Genomic DNA, 10,000 nt, shown 5'->3' with positions numbered 1-10,000 from the left:
GGTTTGGGCCTGGTTAGTACTTGGATGGGAGACCGCCTGGGAATACCAGGTGCTGTAAGCTTTTTGGACATTTTTCTCTTAGTTTTTAATAATTTTGCCAAAAAATAGAGTCAATGCCCGATCTCTGAATCTTAGCAGGTTTAGGTCTGGTTAGTACTTTTATGAGAGACTGCCTAGGAATACCAGGTGCTTTAAGCTTTTGGGTTTTCTTTCCTACTTATATAATGTACTGGCGATAAGATTGGCTGGTCTTTAAATACCCCTCTCTTTGCAGCAGACTTCGCTTATGGCCATACCAACCTGGCTATGTCCGATCTTGTCTGATCTCGGAAGCTAAGCAGGTTTGGGCCTGGTTAGTACTTGGATGGGAGACCGCCTGGGAATTCCAGGTGCTGTAAGCTTTTTGGACATTTTTCACTTAGTATATAATAATTTTGCCAAAAAATAGAGTCAGTGCCTGATCTCTGAATATTAGCAGGTTTGGGCCTGTTTAGTACATGGATGGGAGACTGCCTGGGAATATACTGCCTTTAATTATAATTTTGCATTATTGAGACACTGTTTTCCTAATGAATGTTGTTCAGTGCTTTGACGCAATGTATTTTGTTTAAAGCACTATATAAATAAAGGTGACTGATTGATTGATTGAATACCAGGTGCTGTAAGCTTTTTGGACATTTTTCACTTAGTATATAATAATTTTTCCAAAAAATAGAGTCAATGCCCGATCTCTGAATATTAGCAGGTTTGGGCCTGGTTAGTACATGGATGGGAGACTGCCTGGGAATACCAGGTGCTTTAATCTTTTTGGAAAATTTCACGAATTATATAATAATCTTTCATTAAAAAAAAAAAAAAGATTCAATGCCTGATCTCTGAATCTTAGCAGGTTTAGGTCTGGTTAGTACTTTGATGAGAGACTGCCTAGGAATACCAGGTGCTTTTAGCTTTTGGGTTTTCTTTCCTACTTATATAATGTACTGGCGATAAGATTGGCTGGTCTTTAAATAGCCCTCTCTTTGCAGCAGACTTCGCTTACGGCCATACCAACCTGGCTATGTCCGATCTCGTCTGATCTCGCAAGCTAAGCAGGTTTGGGCCTGGTTAGTACTTGGATGGGAGACCGCCTGGGAATACCAGGTGCTGTAAGCTTTTTGGACATTTTTCACTTAGTTTTTAATAATTTTGCCAAAAAATAGAGTCAATGCCCGATCTCTGAATATTAGCAGGTTTGGGCCTGGTTAGTACATGGATGGGAGACTGCCTGGGAATACCAGGTGCTTTAATCTTTTTGGAAAATTTCACGAATTATATAATAATCTTTCATTAAAAAAAAAAAAAAAGATTCAATGCCCGATCTCTGAATCTTAGCAGGTTTAGGTCTGGTTAGTACTTTTATGAGAGACTGCCTAGGAATACCAGGTGCTTTAAGCTTTTGGGTTTTCTTTCCTACTTATATAATGTACTGGCGATAAGATTGGCTGGTCTTTAAATAGCCCTCTCTTTGCAGCAGACTTCGCTTACGGCCATACCAACCTGGCTATGTCCGATCTCGTCTGATCTCGGAAGCTAAGCAGGTTTGGGCCTGGTTAGTACTTGGATGGGAGACCGCCTGGGAATACCAGGTGCTGTAAGCTTTTTGGACATTTTTCACTTAGTTTTTAATAATTTTGCCAAAAAATAGAGTCAATGCCCGATCTCTGAATCTTAGCAGGTTTAGGTCTGGTTAGTACTTTTATGAGAGACTGCCTAGGAATACCAGGTGCTTTAAGCTTTTGGGTTTTCTTTCCTACTTATATAATGTACTGGCGATAAGATTGGCTGTTCTTTAAATAGCCCTCTCTTTGCAGCAGACTTCGCTTACGGCCATACCAACCTGGCTATGCCCGATCTCGTCTGATCTCGGAAGCTAAGCAGGTTTGGGCCTGGTTAGTACTTGGATGGGAGCCCGCCTGGGTATACCAGGTGCTGTAAGCTTTTTGGACATTTTTCACTTAGTATATAATAATTTTGCCAAAAAATAGAGTCAATGCCCGATCTCTGAATATTAGCAGGTTTGGGCCTGGTTAGTACATGGATGGGAGACTGCCTGGGAATACCAGGTGCTTTAATCTTTTTGGAAAATTTCACGAATTATATAATAATCTTTCATTAAAAAAAAAAAAAAGATTCAATGCCCGATCTCTGAATCTTAGCAGGTTTAGGTCTGGTTAGTACTTTGATGAGAGACTGCCTAGGAATACCAGGTGCTTTTAGCTTTTGGGTTTTCTTTCCTACTTATATAATGTACTGGCGATTAGATTGGCTGGTCTTTAAATAGCCCTCTCTTTGCAGCAGTCTTCGCTTACGGCCATACCAACCTGGCTATGCCTGATCTCGTCTGATCTCTGAAGCTAAGCAGGTTTGGGCCTGGTTAGTACTTGGATGGGAGACCGCCTGGGAATACCAGGTGCTGTAAGCTTTTTGGACATTTTTCTCTTAGTTTTTAATAATTTTGCCAAAAAATAGAGTCAATGCCCGATCTCTGAATCTTAGCAGGTTTAGGTCTGGTTAGTACTTTTATGAGAGACTGCCTAGGAATACCAGGTGCTTTAAGCTTTTGGGTTTTCTTTCCTACTTATATAATGTACTGGCGATAAGATTGGCTGGTCTTTAAATAGCCCTCTCTTTGCAGCAGACTTCGCTTACGGCCATACCAACCTGGCTATGTCCGATCTTGTCTGATCTCGGAAGCTAAGCAGGTTTGGGCCTGGTTAGTACTTGGATGGGAGACCGCCTGGGAATTCCAGGTGCTGTAAGCTTTTTGGACATTTTTCACTTAGTATATAATAATTTTGCCAAAAAATAGAGTCAGTGCCTGATCTCTGAATATTAGCAGGTTTGGGCCTGTTTAGTACATGGATGGGAGACTGCCTGGGAATATACTGCCTTTAATTATAATTTTGCATTATTGAGACACTGTTTTCCTAATGAATGTTGTTCAGTGCTTTGACGCAATGTATTTTGTTTAAAGCACTATATAAATAAAGGTGATTGATTGATTGATTGAATACCAGGTGCTGTAAGCTTTTTGGACATTTTTCACTTAGTATATAATAATTTTGCCAAAAAAAAAGTCAATGCCCGATCTCTGAATATTTGCAGGTTTGGGCCTGGTTAGTACATGGATGGGAGACAGCCTGGGAATACCAGGTGCTTTAATCTTTTTGGAAAATTTCACGAATTATATAATAATCTTTCATTAAAAAAAAAAAAAAGAGTCAATGCCCGATCTCTGAATCTTAGCAGGTTTGGGCCTGGTTAGTACTTGGATGGGAGACCGCCTGGGAATACCAGGTGCTGTAAACTTTTTGGACATTTTTCACTTAGTTTATAATAATTTTGCCAAAAAATAGAGTCAATGCCCGATCTCTGAATCTTAGCAGGTTTAGGTCTGGTTAGTTTTTTTATTAGAGACTGCCTAGGAATACCAGGTGCTTTAAGCTTTTGGGTTTTCTTTACTACTTATATAATGTACTGGCGATAAGATTGGCTGTTCTTTAAATAGCCCTCTCTTTGCAGCAGACTTCGCTTACGGCCATACCAACCTGGCTATGCCCGATCTCGTCTGATCTCGGAAGCTAAGCAGGTTTGGGCCTGGTTAGTACTTGGATGGGAGACCGCCTGGGAATACCAGGTGCTGTAAGCTTTCTGGACATTTTTCACTTAGTATATAATAATTTTGCCAAAAAATAGAGTCAATGCCCGATCTCTGAATATTTGCAGGTTTGGGCCTGGTTAGTACTTGGATGGGAGACCGCCTGGGAATACCAGGTGCTGTAAGCTTTTTGGACATTTTTCTCTTAGTTTTTAATAATTTTGCCAAAAAATAGAGTCAATGCCCGATCTCTGAATCTTAGCAGGTTTAGGTCTGGTTAGTACTTTTATGAGAGACTGCCTAGGAATACCAGGTGCTTTAAGCTTTTGGGTTTTCTTTCCTACTTATATAATGTACTGGCGATAAGATTGGCTGGTCTTTAAATAGCCCTCTCTTTGCAGCAGACTTCGCTTACGGCCATACCAACCTGGCTATGTCCGATCTCGTCTGATCTCGGAAGCTAAGCAGGTTTGGGCCTGGTTAGTACTTGGATGGGAGACCGCCTGGGAATACCAGGTGCTGTAAGCTTTTTGGACATTTTTCACTTAGTTTTTAATAATTTTGCCAAAAAATAGAGTCAATGCCCGATCTCTGAATATTAGCAGGTTTGGGCCTGGTTAGTACATGGATGGGAGACTGCCTGGGAATACCAGGTGCTTTAATCTTTTTGGAAAATTTCACGAATTATATAATAATCTTTCATTAAAAAAAAAAAAAAAGATTCAATGCCCGATCTCTGAATCTTAGCAGGTTTAGGTCTGGTTAGTACTTTGATGAGAGACTGCCTAGGAATACCAGGTGCTTTTAGCTTTTGGGTTTTCTTTCCTACTTATATAATGTACTGGCGATTAGATTGGCTGGTCTTTAAATAGCCCTCTCTTTGCAGCAGTCTTCGCTTACGGCCATACCAACCTGGCTATGCCTGATCTCGTCTGATCTCTGAAGCTAAGCAGGTTTGGGCCTGGTTAGTACTTGGATGGGAGACCGCCTGGGAATACCAGGTGCTGTAAGCTTTTTGGACATTTTTCTCTTAGTTTTTAATAATTTTGCCAAAAAATAGAGTCAATGCCCGATCTCTGAATCTTAGCAGGTTTAGGTCTGGTTAGTACTTTTATGAGAGACTGCCTAGGAATACCAGGTGCTTTAAGCTTTTGGGTTTTCTTTCCTACTTATATAATGTACTGGCGATAAGATTGGCTGGTCTTTAAATAGCCCTCTCTTTGCAGCAGATTTCGCTTACGGCCATACCAACCTGGCTATGTCCGATCTCGTCTGATCTCGGAAGCTAAGCAGGTTTGGGCCTGGTTAGTACTTGGATGGGAGACCGCCTGGGAATACCAGGTGCTGTAAGCTTTTTGGACATTTTTCACTTAGTTTTTAATAATTTTGCCAAAAAATAGAGTCAATGCCCGATCTCTGAATCTTAGCAGGTTTAGGTCTGGTTAGTACTTTGATGAGAGACTGCCTAGGAATACCAGGTGCTTTTAGCTTTTGGGTTTTCTTTCCTACTTATATAATGTACTGGCGATTAGATTGGCTGGTCTTTAAATAGCCCTCTCTTTGCAGCAGTCTTCGCTTACGGCCATACCAACCTGGCTATGCCTGATCTCGTCTGATCTCTGAAGCTAAGCAGGTTTGGGCCTGGTTAGTACTTGGATGGGAGACCGCCTGGGAATACCAGGTGCTGTAAGCTTTTTGGACATTTTTCTCTTAGTTTTTAATAATTTTGCCAAAAAATAGAGTCAATGCCCGATCTCTGAATCTTAGCAGGTTTAGGTCTGGTTAGTACTTTTATGAGAGACTGCCTAGGAATACCAGGTGCTTTAAGCTTTTGGGTTTTCTTTCCTACTTATATAATGTACTGGCGATAAGATTGGCTGGTCTTTAAATACCCCTCTCTTTGCAGCAGACTTTGCTTATGGCCATACCAACCTGGCTATGTCCGATCTTGTCTGATCTCGGAAGCTAAGCAGGTTTGGGCCTGGTTAGTACTTGGATGGGAGACCGCCTGGGAATTCCAGGTGCTGTAAGCTTTTTGGACATTTTTCACTTAGTATATAATAATTTTGCCAAAAAATAGAGTCAGTGCCTGATCTCTGAATATTAGCAGGTTTGGGCCTGTTTAGTACATGGATGGGAGACTGCCTGGGAATATACTGCCTTTAATTATAATTTTGCATTATTGAGACACTGTTTTCCTAATGAATGTTGTTCAGTGCTTTGACGCAATGTATTTTGTTTAAAGCACTATATAAATAAAGGTGACTGATTGATTGATTGAATACCAGGTGCTGTAAGCTTTTTGGACATTTTTCACTTAGTATATAATAATTTTTCCAAAAAATAGAGTCAATGCCCGATCTCTGAATATTAGCAGGTTTGGGCCTGGTTAGTACATGGATGGGAGACTGCCTGGGAATACCAGGTGCTTTAATCTTTTTGGAAAATTTCACGAATTATATAATAATCTTTCATTAAAAAAAAAAAAAAAGATTCAATGCCTGATCTCTGAATCTTAGCAGGTTTAGGTCTGGTTAGTACTTTGATGAGAGACTGCCTAGGAATACCAGGTGCTTTTAGCTTTTGGGTTTTCTTTCCTACTTATATAATGTACTGGCGATAAGATTGGCTGGTCTTTAAATAGCCCTCTCTTTGCAGCAGACTTCGCTTACGGCCATACCAACCTGGCTATGTCCGATCTCGTCTGATCTCGCAAGCTAAGCAGGTTTGGGCCTGGTTAGTACTTGGATGGGAGACCGCCTGGGAATACCAGGTGCTGTAAGCTTTTTGGACATTTTTCACTTAGTTTTTAATAATTTTGCCAAAAAATAGAGTCAATGCCCGATCTCTGAATCTTAGCAGGTTTAGGTCTGGTTAGTACTTTTATGAGAGACTGCCTAGGAATACCAGGTGCTTTAAGCTTTTGGGTTTTCTTTCCTACTTATATAATGTACTGGCGATAAGATTGGCTGGTCTTTAAATAGCCCTCTCTTTGCAGCAGACTTCGCTTACGGCCATACCAACCTGGCTATGTCCGATCTCGTCTGATCTCGGAAGCTAAGCAGGTTTGGGCCTGGTTAGTACTTGGATGGGAGACCGCCTGGGAATACCAGGTGCTGTAAGCTTTTTGGACATTTTTCACTTAGTTTTTAATAATTTTGCCAAAAAATAGAGTCAATGCCCGATCTCTGAATCTTAGCAGGTTTAGGTCTGGTTAGTACTTTGATGAGAGACTGCCTAGGAATACCAGGTGCTTTTAGCTTTTGGGTTTTCTTTCCTACTTATATAATGTACTGGCGATTAGATTGGCTGGTCTTTAAATAGCCCTCTCTTTGCAGCAGTCTTCGCTTACGGCCATACCAACCTGGCTATGCCTGATCTCGTCTGATCTCTGAAGCTAAGCAGGTTTGGGCCTGGTTAGTACTTGGATGGGAGACCGCCTGGGAATACCAGGTGCTGTAAGCTTTTTGGACATTTTTCTCTTAGTTTTTAATAATTTTGCCAAAAAATAGAGTCAATGCCCGATCTCTGAATCTTAGCAGGTTTAGGTCTGGTTAGTACTTTTATGAGAGACTGCCTAGGAATACCAGGTGCTTTAAGCTTTTGGGTTTTCTTTCCTACTTATATAATGTACTGGCGATAAGATTGGCTGGTCTTTAAATACCCCTCTCTTTGCAGCAGACTTCGCTTATGGCCATACCAACCTGGCTATGTCCGATCTTGTCTGATCTCGGAAGCTAAGCAGGTTTGGGCCTGGTTAGTACTTGGATGGGAGACCGCCTGGGAATTCCAGGTGCTGTAAGCTTTTTGGACATTTTTCACTTAGTATATAATAATTTTGCCAAAAAATAGAGTCAGTGCCTGATCTCTGAATATTAGCAGGTTTGGGCCTGTTTAGTACATGGATGGGAGACTGCCTGGGAATATACTGCCTTTAATTATAATTTTGCATTATTGAGACACTGTTTTCCTAATGAATGTTGTTCAGTGCTTTGACGCAATGTATTTTGTTTAAAGCACTATATAAATAAAGGTGACTGATTGATTGATTGAATACCAGGTGCTGTAAGCTTTTTGGACATTTTTCACTTAGTATATAATAATTTTTCCAAAAAATAGAGTCAATGCCCGATCTCTGAATATTAGCAGGTTTGGGCCTGGTTAGTACATGGATGGGAGACTGCCTGGGAATACCAGGTGCTTTAATCTTTTTGGAAAATTTCACGAATTATATAATAATCTTTCATTAAAAAAAAAAAAAGATTCAATGCCTGATCTCTGAATCTTAGCAGGTTTAGGTCTGGTTAGTACTTTGATGAGAGACTGCCTAGGAATACCAGGTGCTTTTAGCTTTTGGGTTTTCTTTCCTACTTATATAATGTACTGGCGATAAGATTGGCTGGTCTTTAAATAGCCCTCTCTTTGCAGCAGACTTCGCTTACGGCCATACCAACCTGGCTATGTCCGATCTCGTCTGATCTCGCAAGCTAAGCAGGTTTGGGCCTGGTTAGTACTTGGATGGGAGACCGCCTGGGAATACCAGGTGCTGTAAGCTTTTTGGACATTTTTCACTTAGTTTTTAATAATTTTGCCAAAAAATAGAGTCAATGCCCGATCTCTGAATATTAGCAGGTTTGGGCCTGGTTAGTACATGGATGGGAGACTGCCTGGGAATACCAGGTGCTTTAATCTTTTTGGAAAATTTCACGAATTATATAATAATCTTTCATTAAAAAAAAAAAAAAAGATTCAATGCCCGATCTCTGAATCTTAGCAGGTTTAGGTCTGGTTAGTACTTTGATGAGAGACTGCCTAGGAATACCAGGTGCTTTTAGCTTTTGGGTTTTCTTTCCTACTTATATAATGTACTGGCGATTAGATTGGCTGGTCTTTAAATAGCCCTCTCTTTGCAGCAGTCTTCGCTTACGGCCATACCAACCTGGCTATGCCTGATCTCGTCTGATCTCTGAAGCTAAGCAGGTTTGGGCCTGGTTAGTACTTGGATGGGAGACCGCCTGGGAATACCAGGTGCTGTAAGCTTTTTGGACATTTTTCTCTTAGTTTTTAATAATTTTGCCAAAAAATAGAGTCAATGCCCGATCTCTGAATCTTAGCAGGTTTAGGTCTGGTTAGTACTTTTATGAGAGACTGCCTAGGAATACCAGGTGCTTTAAGCTTTTGGGTTTTCTTTCCTACTTATATAATGTACTGGCGATAAGATTGGCTGGTCTTTAAATAGCCCTCTCTTTGCAGCAGACTTCGCTTACGGCCATACCAACCTGGCTATGTCCGATCTCGTCTGATCTCGGAAGCTAAGCAGGTTTGGGCCTGGTTAGTACTTGGATGGGAGACCGCCTGGGAATACCAGGTGCTGTAAGCTTTTTGGACATTTTTCACTTAGTTTTTAATAATTTTGCCAAAAAATAGAGTCAATGCCCGATCTCTGAATCTTAGCAGGTTTAGGTCTGGTTAGTACTTTTATGAGAGACTGCCTAGGAATACCAGGTGCTTTAAGCTTTTGGGTTTTCTTTCCTACTTATATAATGTACTGGCGATAAGATTGGCTGTTCTTTAAATAGCCCTCTCTTTGCAGCAGACTTCGCTTACGGCCATACCAACCTGGCTATGCCCGATCTCGTCTGATCTCGGAAGCTAAGCAGGTTTGGGCCTGGTTAGTACTTGGATGGGAGCCCGCCTGGGTATACCAGGTGCTGTAAGCTTTTTGGACATTTTTCACTTAGTATATAATAATTTTGCCAAAAAATAGAGTCAATGCCCGATCTCTGAATATTAGCAGGTTTGGGCCTGGTTAGTACATGGATGGGAGACTGCCTGGGAATACCAGGTGCTTTAATCTTTTTGGAAAATTTCACGAATTATATAATAATCTTTCATTAAAAAAAAAAAAAAGATTCAATGCCCGATCTCTGAATCTTAGCAGGTTTAGGTCTGGTTAGTACTTTGATGAGAGACTGCCTAGGAATACCAGGTGCTTTTAGCTTTTGGGTTTTCTTTCCTACTTATATAATGTACTGGCGATAAGATTGGCTGGTCTTTAAATAGCCCTCTCTTTGCAGCAGACTTCGCTTACGGCCATACCAACCTGGCTATGTCCGATCTTGTCTGATCTCGGAAGCTAAGCAGGTTTGGGCCTGGTTAGTACTTGGATGGGAGACCGCCTGGGAATTCCAGGTGCTGTAAGCTTTTTGGACATTTTTCACTTAGTATATAATAATTTTGCCAAAAAATAGAGTCAGTGCCTGATCTCTGAATATTAGCAGGTTTGGGCCTGTTTAGTACATGGATGGGAGACTGCCTGGGAATATACTGCCTTTAATTATAATTTTGCATTATTGAGACACT

At 40.9% G+C, this 10,000-nt stretch overlaps 22 non-coding genes across 22 annotated transcripts in view; all 22 read left to right on the top strand.

The window, feature by feature from the left end:
* Nucleotides 1–61, top strand: part of LOC127997836 (5S ribosomal RNA) — a 119-nt gene extending 58 nt beyond the window's left edge. Inside the window, exon 1 of the ribosomal RNA XR_008170693.1 lies at nucleotides 1–61. This exon is cut by the window's left edge and continues 58 nt beyond it. This is a non-coding gene — a ribosomal RNA (5S ribosomal RNA).
* A 221-nt stretch (nucleotides 62–282) lies between these two features.
* LOC128003845 (5S ribosomal RNA) lies at nucleotides 283–401 on the top strand. Its single transcript, XR_008176558.1, has one exon. It is a non-coding gene; the product is annotated as a 5S ribosomal RNA (ribosomal RNA).
* A 632-nt stretch (nucleotides 402–1,033) lies between these two features.
* LOC128003511 (5S ribosomal RNA) lies at nucleotides 1,034–1,152 on the top strand. Its single transcript, XR_008176234.1, has one exon. It is a non-coding gene; the product is annotated as a 5S ribosomal RNA (ribosomal RNA).
* A 366-nt stretch (nucleotides 1,153–1,518) lies between these two features.
* Nucleotides 1,519–1,637, top strand: LOC127996780 (5S ribosomal RNA). The gene has a single exon (XR_008169670.1). It is a non-coding gene; the product is annotated as a 5S ribosomal RNA (ribosomal RNA).
* A 221-nt stretch (nucleotides 1,638–1,858) lies between these two features.
* On the top strand, nucleotides 1,859–1,977 carry LOC128002772 (5S ribosomal RNA). The gene has a single exon (XR_008175510.1). It is a non-coding gene; the product is annotated as a 5S ribosomal RNA (ribosomal RNA).
* A 365-nt stretch (nucleotides 1,978–2,342) lies between these two features.
* LOC127997834 (5S ribosomal RNA) lies at nucleotides 2,343–2,461 on the top strand. Its single transcript, XR_008170691.1, has one exon. It is a non-coding gene; the product is annotated as a 5S ribosomal RNA (ribosomal RNA).
* A 221-nt stretch (nucleotides 2,462–2,682) lies between these two features.
* Nucleotides 2,683–2,801, top strand: LOC128003131 (5S ribosomal RNA). The gene has a single exon (XR_008175862.1). It is a non-coding gene; the product is annotated as a 5S ribosomal RNA (ribosomal RNA).
* Nucleotides 2,802–3,569: 768 nt separating this feature from the next.
* On the top strand, nucleotides 3,570–3,688 carry LOC127995765 (5S ribosomal RNA). The gene has a single exon (XR_008168701.1). It is a non-coding gene; the product is annotated as a 5S ribosomal RNA (ribosomal RNA).
* A 358-nt stretch (nucleotides 3,689–4,046) lies between these two features.
* On the top strand, nucleotides 4,047–4,165 carry LOC127996779 (5S ribosomal RNA). Its single transcript, XR_008169669.1, has one exon. It is a non-coding gene; the product is annotated as a 5S ribosomal RNA (ribosomal RNA).
* A 366-nt stretch (nucleotides 4,166–4,531) lies between these two features.
* LOC127997833 (5S ribosomal RNA) lies at nucleotides 4,532–4,650 on the top strand. The gene has a single exon (XR_008170690.1). It is a non-coding gene; the product is annotated as a 5S ribosomal RNA (ribosomal RNA).
* A 221-nt stretch (nucleotides 4,651–4,871) lies between these two features.
* Nucleotides 4,872–4,990, top strand: LOC127996778 (5S ribosomal RNA). Its single transcript, XR_008169668.1, has one exon. It is a non-coding gene; the product is annotated as a 5S ribosomal RNA (ribosomal RNA).
* Nucleotides 4,991–5,211: 221 nt separating this feature from the next.
* LOC127997832 (5S ribosomal RNA) lies at nucleotides 5,212–5,330 on the top strand. Its single transcript, XR_008170689.1, has one exon. It is a non-coding gene; the product is annotated as a 5S ribosomal RNA (ribosomal RNA).
* A 221-nt stretch (nucleotides 5,331–5,551) lies between these two features.
* LOC128003844 (5S ribosomal RNA) lies at nucleotides 5,552–5,670 on the top strand. Its single transcript, XR_008176557.1, has one exon. It is a non-coding gene; the product is annotated as a 5S ribosomal RNA (ribosomal RNA).
* A 633-nt stretch (nucleotides 5,671–6,303) lies between these two features.
* LOC128003510 (5S ribosomal RNA) lies at nucleotides 6,304–6,422 on the top strand. The gene has a single exon (XR_008176233.1). It is a non-coding gene; the product is annotated as a 5S ribosomal RNA (ribosomal RNA).
* Nucleotides 6,423–6,643: 221 nt separating this feature from the next.
* On the top strand, nucleotides 6,644–6,762 carry LOC127996776 (5S ribosomal RNA). The gene has a single exon (XR_008169666.1). It is a non-coding gene; the product is annotated as a 5S ribosomal RNA (ribosomal RNA).
* A 221-nt stretch (nucleotides 6,763–6,983) lies between these two features.
* On the top strand, nucleotides 6,984–7,102 carry LOC127997831 (5S ribosomal RNA). The gene has a single exon (XR_008170688.1). It is a non-coding gene; the product is annotated as a 5S ribosomal RNA (ribosomal RNA).
* Nucleotides 7,103–7,323: 221 nt separating this feature from the next.
* LOC128003843 (5S ribosomal RNA) lies at nucleotides 7,324–7,442 on the top strand. The gene has a single exon (XR_008176556.1). It is a non-coding gene; the product is annotated as a 5S ribosomal RNA (ribosomal RNA).
* A 631-nt stretch (nucleotides 7,443–8,073) lies between these two features.
* On the top strand, nucleotides 8,074–8,192 carry LOC128003509 (5S ribosomal RNA). Its single transcript, XR_008176232.1, has one exon. It is a non-coding gene; the product is annotated as a 5S ribosomal RNA (ribosomal RNA).
* A 366-nt stretch (nucleotides 8,193–8,558) lies between these two features.
* On the top strand, nucleotides 8,559–8,677 carry LOC127997830 (5S ribosomal RNA). The gene has a single exon (XR_008170687.1). It is a non-coding gene; the product is annotated as a 5S ribosomal RNA (ribosomal RNA).
* Nucleotides 8,678–8,898: 221 nt separating this feature from the next.
* Nucleotides 8,899–9,017, top strand: LOC127996774 (5S ribosomal RNA). Its single transcript, XR_008169665.1, has one exon. It is a non-coding gene; the product is annotated as a 5S ribosomal RNA (ribosomal RNA).
* Nucleotides 9,018–9,238: 221 nt separating this feature from the next.
* LOC128002770 (5S ribosomal RNA) lies at nucleotides 9,239–9,357 on the top strand. The gene has a single exon (XR_008175509.1). It is a non-coding gene; the product is annotated as a 5S ribosomal RNA (ribosomal RNA).
* Nucleotides 9,358–9,722: 365 nt separating this feature from the next.
* Nucleotides 9,723–9,841, top strand: LOC128003129 (5S ribosomal RNA). The gene has a single exon (XR_008175860.1). It is a non-coding gene; the product is annotated as a 5S ribosomal RNA (ribosomal RNA).
* The last annotated feature ends 159 nt before the right edge of the window (nucleotides 9,842–10,000 follow it).

This window comes from Carassius gibelio, chromosome B22 (assembly GCF_023724105.1).
Source record: "Carassius gibelio isolate Cgi1373 ecotype wild population from Czech Republic chromosome B22, carGib1.2-hapl.c, whole genome shotgun sequence".
NCBI classification, from domain to species: Eukaryota; Metazoa; Chordata; class Actinopteri; order Cypriniformes; family Cyprinidae; genus Carassius; species Carassius gibelio.
Note: the sequence above shows the minus strand (reverse complement) of the source record. Positions and strands in the feature narration are given on the sequence as shown.